This window comes from Budorcas taxicolor, chromosome 1 (genome assembly GCF_023091745.1).
Source record: "Budorcas taxicolor isolate Tak-1 chromosome 1, Takin1.1, whole genome shotgun sequence".
Lineage (NCBI taxonomy): Eukaryota > Metazoa > Chordata > Mammalia > Artiodactyla > Bovidae > Budorcas > Budorcas taxicolor.
The window spans coordinates 213,489,800-213,511,830 of record NC_068910.1 but is presented as its reverse complement, the minus strand read 5'-3'; the positions used below and the strand labels follow the sequence as shown (position 1 = coordinate 213,511,830).

The following is a 22,031-nucleotide window of genomic DNA, read 5'->3' as shown; positions in this document are numbered from 1 at the left end:
CAGATGGCCCCCAGAACCAGGAGAGGGCAGGCACATGAACTTACAGTCTCCACGAGGGATGCAGCCCTACCAGCACCAAGACTTGAGCCCAGAGCAGATCCATTTTGGACTTCTCAACTCAGAACTGTGACATAATGTGTGTTTTTTTAAGCCACTGAACTTGTGGTAATATTTTTTACAGCACAAACTGAAAATCAGTAATACACCATCTAACAAAATGCACTGAAATTAACACAGCATCCCTTCCATGATACTCCTGGCCAAGATGTTCAGCCTACATCTAGTAAAGAAACATCAGACAAACTCACATTGAGAGGGACTCTCTAAAATAACTGGCCTGTAGTCTTCAAAAATATCAATATCATAAAAGAAAGAGCAGCTGAAGGACTACTGTAGATCAAGAATTGGAGAGACATGACAACAAAAGGTGTTAAGTGATCCTAGACTGACTGTATCCTTCCATAAAGGAATACCACTGGGGCAACAACTGAAAGCTGAATGGAGGCCTAAGGATCAGACAGCTGTAATATATCAGTGTTAAATTTCTGCCTCTGATGGCTGTACTGTCGTCAGGCAAGAGAACGTCTCTGTTTATAGGAAAAATGCACTACAAGATTCAACAAAGAAGAGACTTCATGTCAACAACTTTATCTCAAAAGATTCAAGAAATAAAAGTTATTTATATTCTACCTGCAACTTATCTGAGTTCATTTCAACAAACAAGCAAATTAAATGCAGTAAAACCCCACACTGCAACCCAAATCCTATCCAGGCTGGCAACTATCACGTCCCCAAACAGACCAGAGGCATGCACGTCTCTGGGGAGAACACACAGAGACTCCACCCGTGGAGAGACCAAGCACAAGAGAACAGGTGAGGTGGAGGGCTGCAAGGAGCTTCCTCGGTGGCTCAGCAGCAGGTAAACAACCCACCTGCCAACACAGGGGGTGCAGATTTGATCCCTGGATCAGGAAGATCCCCTGAAGAAGGAACCGGCACCCTACTCCAGTACTCTTGCCTGGGAAATCCCATGGACAGAGGAGCCTGGTCGGTTACAGTCCACAGAGTAGCAACGAGTCGGACACAACTTAGCGACTCATCAACAAGAGCCCTGGAGTAAAACAAGGGCACTCACCCTCACAGGTCCCTCAAGCACCACACTAATATGCCTTCAGTGAGCAAGCTTCACCCGCGAAAATAGCTTCTTTTCAGCTTTATCACCACTTACTCCTAAATGCAAGCCACCAGCCCAGGGATGGCCAGATATTTGAGGAAAGCTGCCAAAACTCAAAGACAGAAATCAAAGCAAGCAGAAAAACAAGAATCCGCAGGAAATGGAGACAATGCCATGAAGGGGAAAAAAAAGGCAATTAATCATAATATGAATGTGCCTGAAGAGGTAAAAGAATATGTGAAACCATGAAGAAAAAACAAAATACTAATGAAAAGAAAGAAAGGGCGGGGGCGGGGGGGGCGGGGTAGGGAGCAGAGAACATAAAAAATATATCTTGATGGAAAATAAAAGTTGAAAAATATCTCCCAATAAGGGTAAAAAATAAACAAAAAATATTCAAGGCAACACTACAAAACTTCCGAACACTACAGATGAAGATCAGATCCTCAAAACTCCTGGGGAGTGGGAGGGTTCACATAAAAAGAACCAAAATCTCAAATAAATCAATGGATCCACATTAACAGTTAGTAGTCACTAGCATCACGGAGTCAGATATTTTATGCCTCCTAAAAATAACATACCACCCATGTAGTATTCTCCCTACTTACCACCTCTCAAAAAAAAATAACACACACACACAGAATCTTATCAAGTCTCTAGATCTCACTGCCACATACAGGAAATACACTGCAAGGGATGGGGACACGTCAATGACACCACAGGGTTTCTCAGCAATGCACAGGCTATAGAAAACTTCAAGACAGAGGACACAGTTTCTTCAACAAATAAAACTCAAGGGAAAAAAATAACACCAACAGATTAAGAGAGACTTCAGAGGTTTGTCAGTCAATGACAATTTATGGACCTTACTTAAGATTCTAATTTGAATAAACTGTTTCAAAATATAATTATGAGGCAATCAAGGTAATTTGAACTTAAACTGGATATTTGAAGAATTATTTTTAATCTTTTAAAGGTATGATATTACTACAAGGGTTATAGTTCACAAACGAGCCATTATCTTTTAGAGAGACAAATATTCGCAAGTAAAATTATGTATCTGGGTTTGCTTGTATGAAATGAAAAGGAAGAGGGACAGACAGGATTATAAATTTTTAAAAAGTGGCCATGAGCTGACGACTGCTGAAGATGGGTAATGGTTACATGAGAGTGCATTATGTCCTCTGACTTTTCCATACTTTTGGAACAGAGAATACAAATTATATCTTCTATAAGAAGCTAGAAAAGCATAAAGCAATTCATTCAGAGTTCTCAGTAAAAATTACATTCCAACTGCAATTCTATACCCAGTCAAAACTTTTACTCCTGAAAGAAAACAGATTAAAGACACTTTCAGATGATGTCTCAAAAAACTAACCTCTCATGCACTCTTTCTCGGGAAGTCTAAAAGCTGTGCTGACAAAATGAAAGAAAAAAGTTGGAGGAGGAAATAGCAACCCACTCCAGTATCCTTGCCTGGGAAATCCCGTGGACAGAGGAGCTGGGTGGGCTACAGTCCATGGGGTCGCAAAGAGTCGGACACGACTCGGCAGCTAAACAACGACATACACAGAAAAGACCCTAAAAGAGAGCACATACATGTATGTACAATGGACTCACTCTGCAATACAGCAGAAACACAACACTGTAAATCAACCGCACTTTAATCAACAACATTTAATTCCCATATAGGAGTGGTTTGATGGAGGGGCCCTTAAGGAAGGGGGTGGGGGTGGGTGAGAATGAGGCATAGGGCAACTAATTATCTAATCTCTGTGCAAAACTATACAGAGAGGCCATTAGAAGGTATGGGGAAAGTTAACAGGAGGACCTAGAAAACAAAGCAAAACAAAACCACAGGAGGAAAACAAAACGGGAAAAACAAAATTATACAAGGAGGGAAATGTAATCACAGTATACAATTTGCCTCCACGGTGAACAAGACTTACATAATCATAACACTACACTGAATACACTCTACGAAAACATACATGTAACTACAACGGATAGATGGAAGACGTCAGTCTATCTTAAAACAATGACACCCACTCCCCCACTCCAGTGCTCTTGCCTAGAGAATTCCATCGACAGAGGAGCCTGGCGAGCTACAGTCCACGGGTTCGCAGTCAGACAAGACTGAGCACAAACACTTCAGAAAACCAATAGACAGCGTCTTAAATCTTTATGTCAAATACCAGAGTAGGGTCAGAGTTACCCACCCAGCCTCCAATTTCCCCCTTTTCCGCTGTAACCTAAGTCAATTTTGTCCAGAACTCTTCTGCACACTCACCCATTTAGGCACGTGCTCAGGGAAAGCACTCAGTTCCACGCGTGTGTCCAGCTGGTCTGAATGTCATTCCGTTTCCCTTTCTAGTGAGTGTTTCAGAAACAGGCCTGTAAGCCAGGAGGCAGGTCTGCCAGTGTTTCTAGGCAAAGCTTCCACATTCTTATACAGCTACATGAAAGATAATTTTCCTTCTCTAGACACTGTTGTACCTGGGTACTACTCTGAAACTCCGGCATCTTATTGAGGATGTAACCGGCCAAAGACTAAAAGGGGAGACGGAAACTCAGAACCCTGAAGTCACTGACATTGACATTGAAGTCACTCAGTCGTGTCCGACTCTTTGCAACCCCATGGACTGTAGCCTACCAGGCTCCTCCGTCCATGGAATTTTCCAGGCAAGAGTACTGGAGTGGGTTGCCATTTCCTTCTCCAGGAGATCTTCCCGACCCAGGGATCAAACCCGGGTCTACCCGCATTGTAGGCAGACGCTTTACCATATGAGCCACAGGGAAGCCACAAAACCAATTAGCTGAAGAATCCACCCTACCTCTGGACTTCCAACTGTGAGTTACCCGGAAGCCAGTTTGGGCCGTGGTCTCAGCACTAGCATCCAAAAGCAGGAAGCACAGCTCTAGGGGGCAGGACTAGAAGGAGTAAGGAGGGCTGTTCCCAGGGACAGGCTTTACTTCACAAGCCTTTCAGCAGGCATTCAATTTTGATTATTTGCATGTTAAAACTAAGAATAAATACTTTTAAAAATTCATAGGAAGCAAAAAGAGACTGAAGATCTCATCTATTGAGAACTAACGAACAGTAGTATAAAGAAAGAATTTAACTGATGACAAGCATTTGCCCTTTTCACACACTGTCAACAGTAGGCAGAGACTATCCCCGCAGGGAAACTGAGGCTCAGAGACGCTTCCAGGGCTGGGATTCAAAGCCAGATGCCTGGCGCAGACTCCAGGAAACGCACTCTCCACCTCTCTCTACCATCCGCAGGGACAGACTGAGGTGGCTCCCACCACACAGCCATCTGCTGCCAGGCCCTTCCACGGGCCCTTCCCTTGATTCAAGACCCATGACTTGCTGTTAACCAAGAGCGCACAGGCAAGGGGAAGGCATGGCGCTTCTGTGGTTATGCGGCAGGAGATCACGCAGCTGTCTAGCGTGCAGACTCGCTCCTTCACTGTCTTGGAGCAAGTTAAGTGGCCACGATGGGAAAGGACCACAACCCAAGGAACTGAGGGTGGGTGCCTGCCAGCAGGCAGCAAGAAACTGCAGCCCTTGGTCCAACATCACAGAGGGCGCTGAACACTGGCACCCGTCAAACAAGCAGAGACCTTTCCCCAGGGAAGCCTCAGGTGAGACCACAGCACCGTCAACCTTATGACCGCTGTCCTGAGACCCAACTAAGCTAAGCTGTGCCCGTATATCTGACCCACAGACACTGTGAGGCCATAAAAGCATGCCTTCCGTTTCTAGCTTTATGGTAATACTGTTACAGATCAAGTAATAATGAGCACACTGTTGCACAGTAAAGTTCTTCTGCCATATCTTGGTGCTTTGCTGAAATAATAATTTTCAACTACTCTTAACTACACAACAAGCCAACTTCAGGTTAGCAGTCACAATTTGCTCTTTTTTAGAAAAAATTCATGTACCAAAATGTCAACATTAACCACAATCTGACCCTGTGCTTTACTTATATTTTTTAGTGAGGTATATTTGACATGAAATATATTAGTTTCAGGTGTACAGCACAGTGAATTGACATTTGACCCTGCATTTTAATAACCACTTTAATAGCCACTTTAATAACCTTGTTTGCTAATTCCATTGTCTCTATCATTTGTTTCTACTGACTGAGTTTTCTATGTCTTCAAGTTTACTAATCCTCTCTTCTGGAATGTCTAATCTGCCATTAATGCCATCCAATGTATTTCTCATTCCACATCTTAGCTGTCGCCTCTAAAAGTCTGACGTGGGTCTTATTATATCTTTCATAATTTCTAACTTTTTGAATAGATGGAATACAGCAACTGCTTTCATGTCCTTGCCCATTAATCCTAACATGTCAATTCTAGATTGGTTTCAATTTACTGATACCCCAATTATAAGTCACATTAACCTACATCTTCACACATTCAGCAATTTTTGATTGGATACTGGACATTTTTACATTGTTGAGTGCTGGCTTTCTTTACATTTCTTTAAAGAGTGTTGGCCTCTGTAAGGACAAGCAATTACATTCCTTTCAAATTACAGGTGACCCTTGAACAACAGAGAGGTGAAAAGTGCTGACCCCCCACCCGACCCCGGAGAGTCAAATCTCCAAGTATAAACTCACAGCCAGTCCTCTGTACCTGCAGTCCCACAGACCAGCCTTCAGTCAACATTCACGGCTATCACGAAGATTATGGAACTCTTTCCCTGCATGCCTGCCTTCTTTCAGAACTCTGCTCCTCCCATCAGAACCATTCTGGCCTTCCTCAACTCCAGTCTCTCTTTCCTCAACTTGTGGCCTTTATCTGGGATCTCCTTCGGTGGCTCAGTGGTGAAGAATCCACCTGCCAACACAATGGATGCGGGTTGGGTCCCTGGGTCGCGAAATCCCCTGGAGGAAGAAATGGCAACCCACTCCAGTATTCTTGCCAGAAATCCCATGCACAGAGGAGCCTGGGAGGATATGGTTCACGGGGTCGCAGAGAGTCGGACGCTTCTGAGAATGCACGCACATCCCCGCAACGAGATCTGAAGGCTGCCTCCAGGTAGAAAGCGGGACCATCACAGGACTCACCACGTCTGTTTCCCATCTGTTAGGCATCACAGTTCTGAACTGCCTATTGTTTACTATCCAAAACCAGTTGTTCCATGTATTTTGTCCAGTTTCCTAGCTGTTTATGCTGAGAGGATAACTTCAGAAAGTTACTGCCCCACAGTAAAAAGCAGAAGTCAAGACTTCTGACAGTAATTTTTAAGTAAACGTTTTATCAGATGCAATCCCTAAACATACACACATACATCATTATAACTTAGAACGTGTTAGTCGCTCAGCTGTGTCCAACTTTTGCGACCCCCTGGACTGTATGTAGCCCATCAGGCTCCTCTAGTTCATGGAATTCTCCAGGCGAGAATACTGGAGCAGGTTGCCAGTTCCTCCTCCAGGGCACCTTCCCGACCCCGGGATACAACCTGCATCTCCTGTGTCTCCTGCATTGCAGACAAGATTCTTTACCCACTGAACCATCAAGGAAGCCCCATTATCGTTTTACCCCATCTTTACTTTTATCACAATATCGATCACTCCTGGTCAGTATGCTGGTTGCTTCCTTGCTTACTCTACACTTCACAAGAGAACATAAGCTCTGTGAGCACAGGGATCTTACCTATACCGTCACCCTGAATATCCAACACCTAGAACATACCCTGGCCGAGAATAAGCACTCGAATTCAGTAAAATCATTAAATCAATAAGCAAAATGTTTTACGAGTATTTCATTTAATACATACTGTGAACTCTTCTACTCAGTAAATTCTAATCTAGACACAGATGACTCTGACCCTAGAGAGTGCCTTCAAATCGTCTATTATCGAAACTGGCACCATCTCAGTAAAGGTTCTAGTTGCAAACAAAAGAAACTAACTCTGGCTTTGTTGAAACTGAAAAGGAAGTTATTAAAGCATATTAGGCAACTCACAGAAAACCCCAGGAGGGCCAGGCTGGAAGGCCGTATAGTTAAGAACACCCAAACAGCAAACCACAGATGTGGTCCAGTGGAGACAACACAGGATTCGGTCCCTGTGACTTGCAGAGACACCACGGACACCGGAACAAAGTGCCAGGACTTGATCTGTCACTGACGGCCTCCAGAAGAGACACCACGGCCATCCTCCTTCTATGCGGACATGGACTCTGCTAGGGCCTGCTTCTGCAAATCACCACTTCTGAGGTGGTGGAATGGAGGCCCCAGGTCATATGAGGGCATTCTAAGTCCCAAAAATGCAGAGAAAGTGAGCAACTGCCTTTCACAATGGAAGACGTCTACCTCCCTCTCACCGAGATTCTTAAGGTAAAGAATTCCGTAAATGTAGAAAGCTATCAGATGTTCTGGTTTATCATCTTAAAGACTCATGAACTAGAGGCACAAAGTATGAATCCCAGCATACCACAACTTTTATCTAGCTCTCCAATTAACAAGTCACAGAAGCTCTACGTTCCTTCTTCTTTTCTCTCTAAACGTTCATTTAACTTTAGGGCCTTTAACTGTTCACTGCATTTTTTATTATCTAGAAGCAGCATACGCAAAACACTATGATTAACCTTAAGCAAATTTATCTCCCTGCACCGCAGTTTTTTAACTTATAAACAGATATTACCAACCACCTTCCAGTGCTAGTGCTAATATTAAAATAACTGATAATGAATCTGTACAGTGTATGGCCCATAGCAGGCAATCAATTAATAGTAGCTACTATTGTGGTGGTCATGTATGGATGTGAGAGTTTGACTAAAGAAAACTGAGCACTGCAGAATCGATGCTTTGGAACTGTGGTGCTGGAGAAGACTCCTGAGAGTCCCTTGGACTGCAAGGAGATCCACCCATTCTAAAGGAAATCAGTCCTGAATATTCACTGGAAGAAATGATGCTGAAGCTGAAACTCCAGTACTTCGGCCACCTGATGCGAAGAGCTGACTCACTGGAAAAGACCCTGATGCTGGAAAAGATTGAGGGCAGGAGGAGAAGGGGACAACAGAGAATGAGATGGTTGGATGGCATCACCAACTCAATGGACATGAGTCTGAGTAAACTCCGGGAGTTGGAGATGGACAGGGAGGCCTGGCGTGCTGCAGTCCCTAGGGCCACAAAGAGGCAGACACGACTAAGTGACTGAACTGACCTGTTACCATCAAATAGTAGCTTACTTTTTAACAGGAGAAACTCACTGGCTTACATGAACATCTTTTTTTAAAAGTCTGTCAGTGTCAACAAGTGGAAGATCTGAGTTTCTATTCTGCATTGGAATTATAATCATTATCCTCCTGAGTCCCAGCTTGCTGTTGCTGTTCAGTCACCCAGTAGTGTCCAACTCTTCGCGACCCCGCGGACTGCAGCACACCAGGCCTCCCTGTCCCTCACCATCTCTGGGAGCTTGGCCCAAGTTCACGTTCACTGCATTGGTGATGCCGTCCAGCCATCAGTGTACCAGAACTTTCATCTATCTCAAGTAACAGGTTATAGAAGTCCTATGTTCCTTCTTCTTTTCTCTCTCAATGTTTAACTTCAGGGCCTTTAACTCTTCACTGGGTTTTTTATTAAATACTATGATTAATCTTAAGCAAATTTACTTCCCTGCATTGCAGATTAGTCCCTATGTTACCAGAAACAAAGCAACAAGAAGCTTAAAGACATGTTGCCACCAAAACTAAGTTGAAGGAATACATAAATAGATGGACAATGGGATGGCTGGCTGGATGGAAGCAACAAGCCATGTTTTCTTTTATTAGCGTTCTCTTGAATGAGCTCTAACTCAATCTAACTAACTACTGAAGAGCTTCAAGAGGGCAGGTACCATGTACGTCCATGTGAGTCACAGCTATGTCCCAAGGGACTGGCATGGACCCAGGTAAAGAGCCAAAAAAATAAAATCTGAGTATTTGCTTTTCTAAATATTTACTACAGAAACTAGTCACTGAGAAAGATTTCAGAACTACTTTAAAACAAATCCCTTTTAAGCTTTTAAAAAGATGATTCACCTGACAAGCCTCAACAGTTTCCTAACTACAAGAGTCAATTCTTTTGAAAATCCATCCATACAATAAACTTTCCCTCAATCATTCTTGTTCTGTGAAGGAAAAGTAAAGCCAAAAAGTATCCAAACAAACAACTTTCTTTACCTTTCCATCACTGTTTAAATGACATCAAAGCTAGAACTTATTTTAAATGTGAACCCGACACCTACTGCTGGTGCTGGACTGACTTTCCAGATGTAACTGTTGAATGAACCGCACTTTGCTGGCTAAAAATTATAAAGAGCCAGGCTGATTCCCTCCACAATATAAAACTCCAAATGATCACTCCAAATGAACACTAAGGACTGCATCTACTCCAATAAACTACTAAAATTATGTACTCCTTTAATAAGGAGGGCACCATCCTTCCACTCCATCACACAATGCCAAGTTTCTAAGAGCTAGTAGGTGTTGCTACTCCATACACACTTGCTACACTAATCCCTGAGTAAGTGACTTGGCCTTTTTACCGGCTACATAGTTTTCCAATCTAATCTTTTAAAAGGGTCACTTTTTTTAGGGCTCCTACATGCCCTGTTCAACTCTTACTCCAAATGCACAGCCCCCTTATGCAATCATTCAGTCCTTGAGACCAACATCAAAACGTAGCTCACTGTTTCAGGACTCGCCATATATGGCAAAGACTTGCTAATGCCTTCGATGGGGGGGCGGGGGCGGCAGGCAGGAGAGGTGTGCAAAACACCACGGCCCCTGCTTTCTGGAGGGGATGAATAAAACAAGCACTAAAAAAAACTACCAACTGTGATAAACGTGTGAAAGAAAAGGACAGGAAAACATGAGTTATTAAAAAAGAAGAGGTGATTGGGGCGGGGGTCTGCTTTACCTGACGAGTGATAACTGAACTGAAAATGAAGGAGAAAAAAGAAGTTAACGAAAAGAAAAGGGGTGACGGCTGGCCCAGAAGCAGACATCCAAAGACATGGATCCCAAGGCACGGGAGACAAGACCACCTAAATCAGCTGGAGCCAGGTCATCCAGACAGTGGGTCCTGAGTGTGGTCTTCATCCTGGAAGTCACAACAAATTACTGAAGAGGTTTTGCTGGGACGGATTTAAGTACTAAGAAATTCTTGCTCATCCATTTGCTCTTTCATTCCTATCCATTCTATTGAATTTCATTTCTTGACCTTTCCTATATGCCCACATCCTTTATTTCAAATGTCTGTATCTTATTCAGCAAATAGCCTTCTTTCAAACATATCCCATGCATCCTAAAACTTGTCTTCAAATTCTCCCCTTCGCATAGCTGATTCCAATACTGCTGAGTAACGATGGGCCTTCAGGCCAATTCCTAGGTAAGTTTACCTAGTTCTACTCACATTTTGAACCGTACCACAGAACCATTATAGGGAAATTCAAGAAGTGAAATTAGATTGCAAAATATTCTGAGATTCCCAATAATTTTACTACCATTGCTGTTTTGGAAAACTCTAATGAAACAGTATTTTGTGCCACAGAAGTGATGTGCACCAAAAATGAATGTGTTTGATGTAAAGATGAAGCAAAACACACCACTGCAGTGACAACTGTTCTTTTTCAAGGGAAAATGATCAAATAAGAACAAATTTTTCAGCACAGTATTTGTCTTTAAGACAGGAGTCCTACTTATACCAAATAAAGTTAAACTTAAACTGTCAAAGGGTCTTTTAAAAGTAGACAAAATTTTTGACCTTCAAAAAGCACCAGTGAATCACATTCCGTTTCATAGACTGTGCTGCCTTTAATGAAAATGCCTGTCTGCCCTAGACTGAGCCCATAACCCGCCGTGAGAGCCGACGGCGCCCCAGCGCACACGGCGCGGGCAGTGACCCCGGGCCCTAGGGCGACGTGTGGCGCCCAACAGGCACTCAGTAATAGCTCTATCCACCTCACAAGATAAACGATTTTTAGACGACTCGTCTCCCAATAAGAACATATGCAAAAGTAACAGAATAAATGTGGTATTTTTCAGGAAAATACCAAGCTACTCAGAATAAACTGAACACACACGTTTAACTACTCCTCACGACTCAGCCCGTGAGCTGGGACACCGCTTCCTCTCCAGGATCACCGCTGCCAACGCTGCCTTCCTCCACTGCCCCATCTTGTAGCTCATTTTTAATGGCGCTACATTATTTCTACCTGTCAACAAAGGTCCGTCTAGTCAAAGCTATGGTTTTTCCAGGAGTCATGTATGGATCTGAGACTTGGACCATAAAGCAAGCTGAGAGCCGAAGAACTGATGCTTTTGAACTGTGGTGTTGGAGAAGACTCTTGAGAGTCCCTTGGACTGCAAGGAGATCCAACCAGTCCATTCTGAAGGAGATCAGCCCTGAATATTCACTGGAAGGACTGATGTTGAAGCTGAAACTTCAATACTTTGGCCACCTGATGCGAAGAACTGACTCACTGGAAAAGACCCTGATGCTGGGAAAGATTGAGGGCAGGAGGAGAAGGAGACGACAGAGGATAAGGTGGTTGGATGGCATCTCCAACTCAATGGACATGAGTCTGGGTAAACTCCAGGAATTGGTTGGACAGGGAGGCCTGGTGTGCTGCAGTCCACCGGGTCACAAAGAGTTGGACAGGACCGAGCAAATAAACAACAACAAGTTATTTCCACCTGTCACTAGTAGAAGGACTGAACCACAGTAATTCTCTCTTCTGTTCTTCCACTGTTCCTTCAGGATCTTACTAGGAAATATTTTCAACTGTTCCCATCAAGCCAATCATTCGACTCCTCAAGAGCTTTACTATACTGCCACCAAAGTTGAATCCTCTTCTTCCTATCTCCAAAACCTGGAGTCCTGTGTCAGGACATCCCTGGTGGCCTAGTGGTTAAGAACCCACTAACTGTTAGCAGTCATGGTCTTCTTTGTCCTGTTTTGCTGGTATACACACAACTATTTCAAAACTTAACAGCTGAGGTCACCAAACCTTACTCATTTTTGTAGTGAAAGCTTCTACCACCACAATTCACATACAGAGGACAGGCAAAAGTATCCTCAGTTGAAGAGGAACAAGACTCACCTTTTACAATTTATCAAAGTATTTACAATTTATAAGAACATCATTTTTCACTCAACAGAATACAGAAACATCACAAAACAATTCTAATTAAATACCAAAGAATGAATATTTTGTTTAAGTGTAAGACTTATAGTACACCATAAGATGCTCAAATTCTCTCATCGGAAGTACAAATTCAAACAACTAGACTGCACCATTCACCTATTTAACTGACGAAAGATTTAAAACTTGAATTAATGCCAGTGTTTTTGAGATTTGGGAAACTACACACTCTTAGACACTGCTACTGAAGTATAAATTGGTGCTACTTTTTGGAAGACAGTTGGCAAAACATACTCATATGTACACATACCTGGTAAACAAGCAATTTCTCTTATAAATATGTATCCTCTGGCTAATGCTGACAAAAAATGTTACATGTACAAGGATGTATGCTGCAGCATTATTTAAAAATAGCAAAAGTATGGGCTTCCCTGGGGGTCTAGTGGTTAAGAATCCACCTGCCAATGCAGGGGACATGGGTTCAGTCCCTGGGCCAGGAAGATTTCACGTGCCTTGGAGCAACGAAGAATAGCCCCTGCAAAGAGACAAAGTCTGCAAGCTGCAACCAAGACCCAGTGCAGCCAAAACTAAACAAAATATTTCTTTTTTTAACTTCTAAAAATGGGGGGGGGGGGGGATTAAATTCTCTCTCATGGAGACTGACTCAATTGTGTTGCATCCATAACATCAAATACTTCCCAACTGTTTAAAAAAAAAAAAATACAGGGAAACTCTGCCACCTGACACAGGAGTATTTCCAAGATAGAGCAAGACATTTAAGTTGCAAAACCGCATGCTTAGCAAGACCCCATTTGTTTTTTAAGTACATAGACTGTACACATACACAATGTCACACTTCAAAAAAAAAAATCGGGATCACACTAAACATACGGACGGTTTTGTCATTTGTTGTTGTTCAGTTGCTAACTCTTTGCAAACCCATGATCTGCAGCACACCAGGCTTCTTTGTCCTCCACCATCTCCCGAAATTTACTCAAATCTAAGCCCATTGAGGCAGTGATGCCATCCAACCATCTCATCCTCTGCTGCCCCATGTTTTGTAACACACATGTATATACGTGTTTACACATATACGTCTAGAACATTTCTGGTAGGAAAAACTAGCTGTTACTTATGGAGCACAAGCGGGGAGGGCTGGGGGTGGGTGACACCATTCATTCTATAGGGCTGCATTTTTTAATCATAAAAATAAAAAACTTGTTGATCTTTAAAAACTAAAATTCCCCAGATCAAAATGATACCTTTGAAGTCTGATATAAGCCTGCTCAAACAGGAGTCCTAAACAGATGATAAAGCGCTAAGAGGACACTCCTACTCCAATGACCACGCGTTCAATCAAGCCCAGAGGGCCTCAACAAATTATCTACGGTCCCAAGACCAACCCTGACCGGTCAGCAAGGGCCAGCCCAACGCTACCAACCTCGGCCACCAGAGAAGCCTCTGAGCACCATGCAAGGGCCACACCACAAGCAGACACTTCTCAAACAGGCCCGTCATTCTCCTTGGACAAGGGCACTGTGCCCTAACCCTCCCTCCTCTTCCCAAAAGCTCTTTTATTCGTGTGGGTGCTCATCTCCAACGTTTAAAATGACAGCAGCTAATTGATGAAGTGTTAACCTGATAACAGATGAAGGCTATTTCCCTAGGAACATTTCCATTTTAAATTAGGGGATCCAGCTCTTGCCTTAATCTACAGTATGAATGCCACAGTGAGAATGGCAAGCGAATCAGCTGAAAAGGAAACGAATGATCTTAGGACATGGCCTGCCTTTGCTCCTTCTGAACATGCCAAACCCACACCTCCCTTTCATCTACCCTAACGCACCAACACTAATGATAGCTGACTTAAAACCTCAACTTTCCACCTTTAAATATTTATTGGACCAACTCACAGTATTTTTCTAAGAGGCTCAGAAGACAGTGAAGTGAGCCAACCATTCAATAGCAATGAGCTCACACATAAACAGCAACATATTTGAATGACAGATCTTCCTATAAAATAACAAATGCAGTTGTACTCTTCTCCTTCCTCTCTTCTGGGGAAAGAACAACGACCCAAGAGTCGGGACAACATGCGCTAGCCCCCACCCCCGACCTGCTTACTCCGAGGCACTGGTTAGTCATTTCATTTCTTTGCATCCATTTCCTCCTCTAAGATGAGAAATGAACTATGTCAATGTTTCTCAAAATGCTTCTACTGCATCAGGGATACTTGCAGTCCCAATCAAGACAGTGGAGTCCAGCGCATCACTCAAACCTTCAGAAAGGCAAGTCTGGGGCGGGGGAGTCCCACAACTCTGACAAGTTCTCCTGAAAACTATCTGAGGCTCATTAGTTCCTCAGGTCTCTACTTGACCTAATTATAGGCTAGTTCAAAGGAATCCTAGACCTTCCTCTTCTGTCAAACCCACAGAAAAAAAAGAGCAAGACACTGGACAGTAAATGTTTAAATATCACTGCTATGATCGTTACAACTTCAGTGACCCAAACACTTACTGAAAACCTGACAAGATCCTGCAATACTGAATCAGACTCCTCTAGTATTGCTTGCTGAGGTTATGTACACAAATACACACAAAATGGTCCATGGGACTGCTAAAACAAAACCCAAAGGCCTAGGCTTCAAATACTGTTTACGTATAACATCTGAAAGAGTGACAGGCAATGCTTCATAATCCCCCATTCTCCTATTCATCAGTAAAAACAGATTTTCAGGCAGACGATCAGCCACCCTACTGATGACCATATATCCCAGCCTCCTTTGCAGCTACATGGGGCCACCTGACGAAGTTCCGACCAACAGGTGTGAACAAGTCACGTATGCAATTTCCAGGTTCGTCTTTAAAGAAGGGTTGTTCTCTCCCCCATCCTGTTCCTGGACCGTGAATGAGGTGGCAAGCTGTCTTGAACTGCGGGGGCCATGGGATCCCGTTATACACAGGAAAGCAACAAGTCAGAAGGACCCAAGGTCCCCTGTATCCTGGAGCTGCCACATCAGCCTTAGACGACTTACATGAGAGAGAGAGAGATTCAGCTTGTAAGCCACTGTAGTCAGAACATGGGCCCAATCTTGTGTTCTAACTAATGCATACAGAAAGTTTAAGTTACTAATAAATATTACATAATAGCTACTTACCAACTCAGTAAAGGTGAAACTCTAGTTAAAAATTCTTGGGTAGCCTCACTACTGAAATTATTGCTACTGTACCAACTTACATTTATACGGCATTTTACACTTTTGCAAAGCATCTCATTAGAGTATCTCATTTCACATTTTTCAAATCCTGGCAAGGGCAGGTAGGGCTTACGCATGGTCGGCATACGGGATTCTAAAGCTCTGAAGCTACTCTGCCCACGACTGCGCAAGCAACGAGCGGCGCTCAGGCTTGGGCTTCAGCACACAGGTTCCTCACCATCCCTCTGTGCACACGCACATCCGTCTACTCCTGCTCTGTGCCCAGCACGGGCGCTACAGGCCCTGGAGATACGGATACTCCTGTCCAGACAGACCTCACAGTTTAACGGCACGAGGCAGAGGCAGGCAGTGAAAGAACACATGTACACGGGCACGCTGCGCAGTGCTCAGTCGCTCAGGCGTGTCCGCCTCTCTGCGCCCCCATGGACTGTAGCCCCCCAGGCTCCTCTGTCCATGGAATTCTCCAGGCAAGGATTCTGCAGCGGGTGGCCATGCCCTCCTCCAGAGGATCTTCCCAACCCAGGGATCAAACCCGGGTCTCCTGCATTGCAGGCAGATTCTTTAGCAACTGAGCTACCACAGAAGCCCATACATATGCATACCTATGGTTATTTTTACTCAGCGCTGTCAAAAGAAAAGCCATTGGTAAGAACACACGCCCAAGGAATCATACTTAGAACCGAGGTTGGGGAAAGTAGCATTTATGTTGAGACCGTAAGGATGGCTATCAGTGAAGAGAAAGGGAGAAGACAATTAAGAAATGTATGTCTGTTATCTCAGTCTTCACAAGCACCCCATGGTAAGGATCATCAACCCATCTTACAGATGAAGAAACTGATATGAAGCAAAACCACTGTGCCTTAGGTCCACACTGCCCGTGAGGGGCGGGACTGGTTCAGATTCCAGACCTGCCTGACTCTGGTGGCTCAGCCTGGTACCGCCTCACAGGCCAGTTACCATGCTTCCGCTCTCTACCTCTGTAATAAGCAGATCTGGAGTAGATCTCACGTTTGAGCATCTCCTTACCCAAATGCATGTGCTAAAATGCCAACCTTAACCACAAATATCCAGAAAACAAAACCAAACAAAAAAATCAACTCTTGTCGGTAAAAATTTTATATAGAGAAACAAAGAGAACTATTTAATGAACAGGGATGTTATTTAAAATAGAATTGATGCTAAAACCAGTTTCATTCCATGTTAAACCAGTTCACTAAGCACCTCTCTGCAAAAGCAACTTAAACAATTAAATTATAGGGCAATAAAATGAAAAATAACTCATCAAGAGTATAGATACATTTTAAACTGTTATGCATCACATATCAGATATGGGCACATGTTCATCAAACAATAAAAAATTAAAACAAGCAAAACTTTCACAGTATTACAAACTTTTAAAATTCACCTTCTAGAAGAGAGGGCGCATAGCTCTGGGAGAAAAATCAATTGCTAAGAAGCCTAAATGGCTCTATATCAGCAAAATGTATGCCTACAAGAAACCACATTATTTTACATGTTCAATGTACTGTAAGTTATCTCCAATGAGGAGTTCTATCTCACTCTGCAACTCTGGAAGAAGGTTTTCAAAGTAAAAGCATAACTTATTTCAAATGTCTGGCTGGTTTATACAATGCTGTGTTTCCAAGTCATTTTGTTTTCATATACCAAAAAATGAAACTAAGACCAGCAGCCACTAGGTTAGAAGATGAGACTTGTCTGTAATTATCTAATAAGAACCTTAAATTAATGACTTTAGTCATGTGAAGTCAACATTTCACATTCACATAACCAATGGTAAACTTTACAGCTCTAGCTTTACATTATAACACTGATATAAGGCAAGATTTTGAATGATTTCTTTATTTAGGGGCAACCGGGGAAAAATTTTAGGTAATTTAAAATAATTGTATTATTTTCCGAAGTAATTAAACACAAATTATAACCTCCCCTCCCCAAAATTTTATTCCAAAACTGTGCCAGCTTTGGGTTATGAATTATCATAATTTCTCTAACCATCAAAACATTGCCCAGTGGCCAAAATAATACATAGTAAGAAGTCTTTTAAACAGCCTAACCACTGAGTATATGTAAGGTGCTCATACAAAAGTAATCAAGTCACAAGTTTCACTTTGGGCAATGTTAGTGTGTTAGTGTCAAGTTTCAGGGGCCCATGTTTGATAGTTTCAAGAAGTATCTTTAGTTCTAAAGAGAAAATACACACAAGTATCTGGAGGTAAAACCACCAAAAAACTCAACAGAACTAGCGATTCTTAGCTCACAGTTTAAATTACTGATAGGAATACAACAAAATTCTAAGACTAGTAGAATTTTGGGGAGAGAAGAGTCAATCTCTTCATAAACACTCTGGAAGTTTGGGGGTTCTGTTGAGTTCACACGTTTAAAGTTTTTTCTCAGGCGGATGAAAAGAGAAACTGCTTGGGTGTGGGGGTGCGGGTGTAAGAATTGTGAAAGTTCTTTGAAACAAGAGAAAGCAAATGCTAAAGCAAAGAAAATTTGACACACACCTTATGACAAAGAAGAAAGTCACGAATGAAGTCCCCTCTTCTATTTAGCTAGTTTTTAACAGCATGCATAAGGCAATTCTATTCTCACTCACAATAAAGTTATTTCCATTCAAATTTTCTCCCCATGACTGTATAGCTGCCAACCATAAACACACACGTGAAAACATCCCTGAGCATCCCAAACTTCTAAGCTATTTCTTTTGCTTGTTTTTGTTTTCAGGTAGTACCCAAGATTCCATATAAATTAGCATCTCCTTTCTTTGTATAGTTTCAAAACAAAATGTATGCCAAAGGTCACACCAGTCATGCATTATAACAAGTTATCTTCAATTTAGCTTTTACAGATAATCGTGGGGCTATAAAAACCTATGTAAATTCTTTAAATACCAGTTGCTGCACTTACCACTCCCCACTCCCACATCTCTAAACCATAAACACAAAAACTCCCCATAAATAAAACTCAGGGGCAGACATCAGACAATATTTTAGTGGGGGAAAAAATTCTAATCCAAGGTTGTGTTTGCCTTTTTTTTTTAATCTACATTCCCAAACAAGACACTGCATTACAATGGAATATTTTCATTTATTTTGAATGTTAGTGACCTTAAAAGGCTGGACTAAATGTCTGAATCCCTAGGACACAGTTATGTATGTGTGTGACATTTCCAGTAAGTCCCACCAAAACGTCTTTAAAAGAAATTTAAGATCCTAAATTTAAACCTAAATTCCATATTCTGAACAAAAACAAAGATCTCACTAGATTTCACAGTCTATCTCCCACCCCTACCAATAACGACCATTCACTTCACTCAATTCTACTCAAACCCTTCATCTTTTTAAGATTTCAAAGCAAAGCCTCCACTTTACAGAAAGAGAAGGGATTCTTCTCTCTAGGAGACTTAATTTCTGAGCTTATGCCTCGTTAGAAGTTTCTGTGCTCAGTTTTACAATTTGGTGTAGACACCAACAGAACTCCTTAACATTTTGGCAAGGTTTGATGTCTAAATGAATTTGGACAGCCACCATAAACACTGCTGCTACTCCAAAGCAAATCCTCCAAAACCAATAGGGTACTTTAAGTGTAAGTCCAACGTCTATTAAAAATCTTAACACAACTTAAGTAAACTTTTTTTTATAACTGTTTCCTTTCAATTATCTTCTTCAGTTTAAAATCTTACCACATGAAATTTTAGTTCTAGTCTCATATTTATATCAGAAAAAAAAAATTATCCTTAAAGTAACTAATCAAGATGTGGGAAATTTACAAAGCTAAAGGTAACTCCACTGAATTATTTAAACGCCCCCCAAATCAAAGTATTACGTATATCCATTATTAAATACTTCGTATATGTAATGTGTAAGGACTCCCAGGGAAAATCTAAGTATCCAAAGATAAAAAATAACCAAAAATAACTTTGCACAAAACTTTCTTATGACTCATCAATACTTAAGTGATGACTATAATTAAGTGTGAGGAACCAAACGGAGAACAGACTACTTTTTAATTCCTTCCATTCAAAAACTGTCTACACAGTTTTCTTCAGAGTTGGGGGGGTGGGGGGGAAGCTAACAAATTAGTTTCATTAAGAGGGCCTCGATTCATTCTCTCCTTTGCACTTCTGCAAACCACAAAAGTTAATTCCACGCCAACACTATAGGTGGATACAACCCTAAGTCATTACAACCAAGTAACTCCAAAATGTGCCAGTACTTCTAATAACGAGTTATAAGCTCGAGATTAAGAGCCCCGGCTGGCTGGACTCTCGGCTTCAGGAGTCCCAGCTGTGTGACCTTGGACGAGTCACCGCTCAGTCTCCTCATCTGTGAAATGGGTAACAGTTTCTACCTGGATGTTAAGAGAGTTATTAATACACGGTCCTAATCTTTTAACTCGGGAGCGAAAACAATGTTATAAAGGGTGTATTTCCTGACAACCTGGGCCGAATTCAACTAACAAATGGCGCTGGCGCTCAAGTACTGCGCCTAGATTACCAAGATTCACATCATCCCGGGGTTTTGGACGACGGACTCAGCCTAAGTCGTCGCACTCACTCACTAATTCTGCCCCATTTTTAACTATTTCGGACCGGGGAACGGGGGCGGGGGGAGGCCTTTCCGCCCAGCGTGAAGCTTCTTCAGCCAGCCCCGGCGGATCTAAGTCTATGAATAAGACTCCGGCGAGTTTTGTTGCCTACACCCAGGTCTCGATTATTAATTTACGCATCCGCGGCCCTCCGGCACCCTCCGAGGGCTGTGCTGAGCGGGTCACCGGCCCTCCGACGTCGAGCGGCCGGGCTCTCACGCGCACAACTTCCGAGCAGGCCGAGGGCCCGGGCTCCGCGAGCACGCAGCCCGGAGAGCCGCGCGGGGGGGACCCGGCTCCCCGACCTTCCCCTGCGCCTCGCCCGGCGGCCGGGGGCAGCCCGTCTCCCCTGTAACCCGTGGCATTGTCCTTGCGGAGGACCGCGGCCGCCGTTCCCACACTGGTGGGGACCGAGAGGAGGGACGAGGGAGGAGCTGGGGGAAGAGGATGAGGAGGAAGAGGAGGAGGAGGAAGACACCCTCCTCCCCGGCGCTCGGGCGACCAGGCAAAAGGTCTGGCGCTTTCTCCCGGCCCCCAGGCCCCGGCTCCCGGGAGGCCGCGGCCCCGGCACCCCCAGCCCTCCGCAACTTTCCCTCCGCTCGTGCCCGCCTCTCCTCCGGGACCGGGGCCTGTCGGGCGCCCTCCCGCCCGCCCTCCTTTTCCCCCCAGCCCCGACCCCGGGCGGCCGGCCGGCCTCGGGCCGCGGCGCCTCCTCCTAAAATGGCAGGTCCCTCCCTCCGCCCGACCGGCCTCGGCGCGGGCCCCGGCTGCAGGCCGCAGCGGGGGAAGCCGGGCCGCCGGGCGCCGGGCGGGGCCGCGGCCGGACACTCACCGGGACGATGGCGGGGCGCTCGCGCCGTTCCCTCCGGTGAGTCTCTGCCGCCGGCTTCCCGCCGCCGAAGCTGCTGCGCCCCCGCCGCGGCCTCCGCCGCCAGCGCCGCCCCGGCCGCCTCTCTCTCCGCCCCCGGCGCTCCCGGCTCCGCGGCCTCCGAGCCGCAGCCTCCTCAGGTCTCGCTGCCCGGCTCGCGGGGGTCTGAGCGGCGCCCGGTGGGGCGGGGGTGTGTGTGGAGGCCGGGGAGGCGGCAGCCCCCCTCCCCGGCAAATACCGCAGTCCCCGGACCCCGAGCCCCGCGGCGCGGCGGGGGCCGCGCGGCCCGGCCCGGCCCGGCGCGGAGGGCGGCGGCGGCGGCGAGGCCGGGCGCCCAGTCGCGGCCGCCGCCGGCGGCGGCTTCTTCTTCCCCGAGGTGGATTTTGTAAATCTCACAAAATGGCGCGCGCTCCAAAGCTGCGCAGCGAGGAGCGCCGGGGCCCGAGCGGCGGCGGCGGCGGCGGCGGCGGCTCCTCAGCCAGGAGAGCCCGAACCGCCCGCCCCCGAGTCCCCGCACGGACAGACGGACACACACTCACACTCACACACACACACACGCGCGCACGCACCCTCGCACACGCTCCCTCACACACACACACACACACTCTCACACTCACACCGGTCCCGCCCGCTCGCCGGCGGCGGCGGCGGCGGCGGCAGCGGCACCAACAGCAGCAGCAGGAACAGCAGCACAAGCGGCGGCGGCGGCGGCGGCGCCCGCACCCCCCGCTCGGGGTGTCCGCTCTCCTGAGCCCGACCTGGGCCGCGATCAGCAGCAGCGACGGCAGCAGTCTCCCCGGATCCCCCTGCCGCTCTCGCCGCCGCCACCCCCGCCTCACTCCAATGGTGCTTTTTATTATTATTCGGGCGGGAAGCGAAAGGGTTTAAAAAAAAACCCAACCAACAAAATGGCGACGGACCGACCCGGTCGCTATAGCAACTGTCAATCAAAACGCAAACCCCCCCCCTCCCCGCGGCTGACGTGCTGACGTCCTCCTCCCGCCACCCCCGGCCC

At 45.0% G+C, this 22,031-nt stretch overlaps 1 protein-coding gene across 3 annotated transcripts in view; it reads right to left on the bottom strand.

Moving 5' to 3' along the window:
- Positions 1 to 21,087, bottom strand: part of DYRK1A (dual specificity tyrosine phosphorylation regulated kinase 1A) — a 144,662-nt gene extending 123,575 nt beyond the window's left edge. For 2 of the 3 annotated variants that reach the window (XM_052648209.1, XM_052648249.1), the window contains exon 1: positions 20,981 to 21,087. The gene's annotated coding sequence lies outside the window, so the exon portion shown is untranslated. The remainder of the gene's footprint in view (positions 1 to 20,980) is intronic. The other variant, XM_052648300.1, reaches the window with a different exon arrangement.
- Between the last annotated feature and the right edge of the window lie 944 nt (positions 21,088 to 22,031).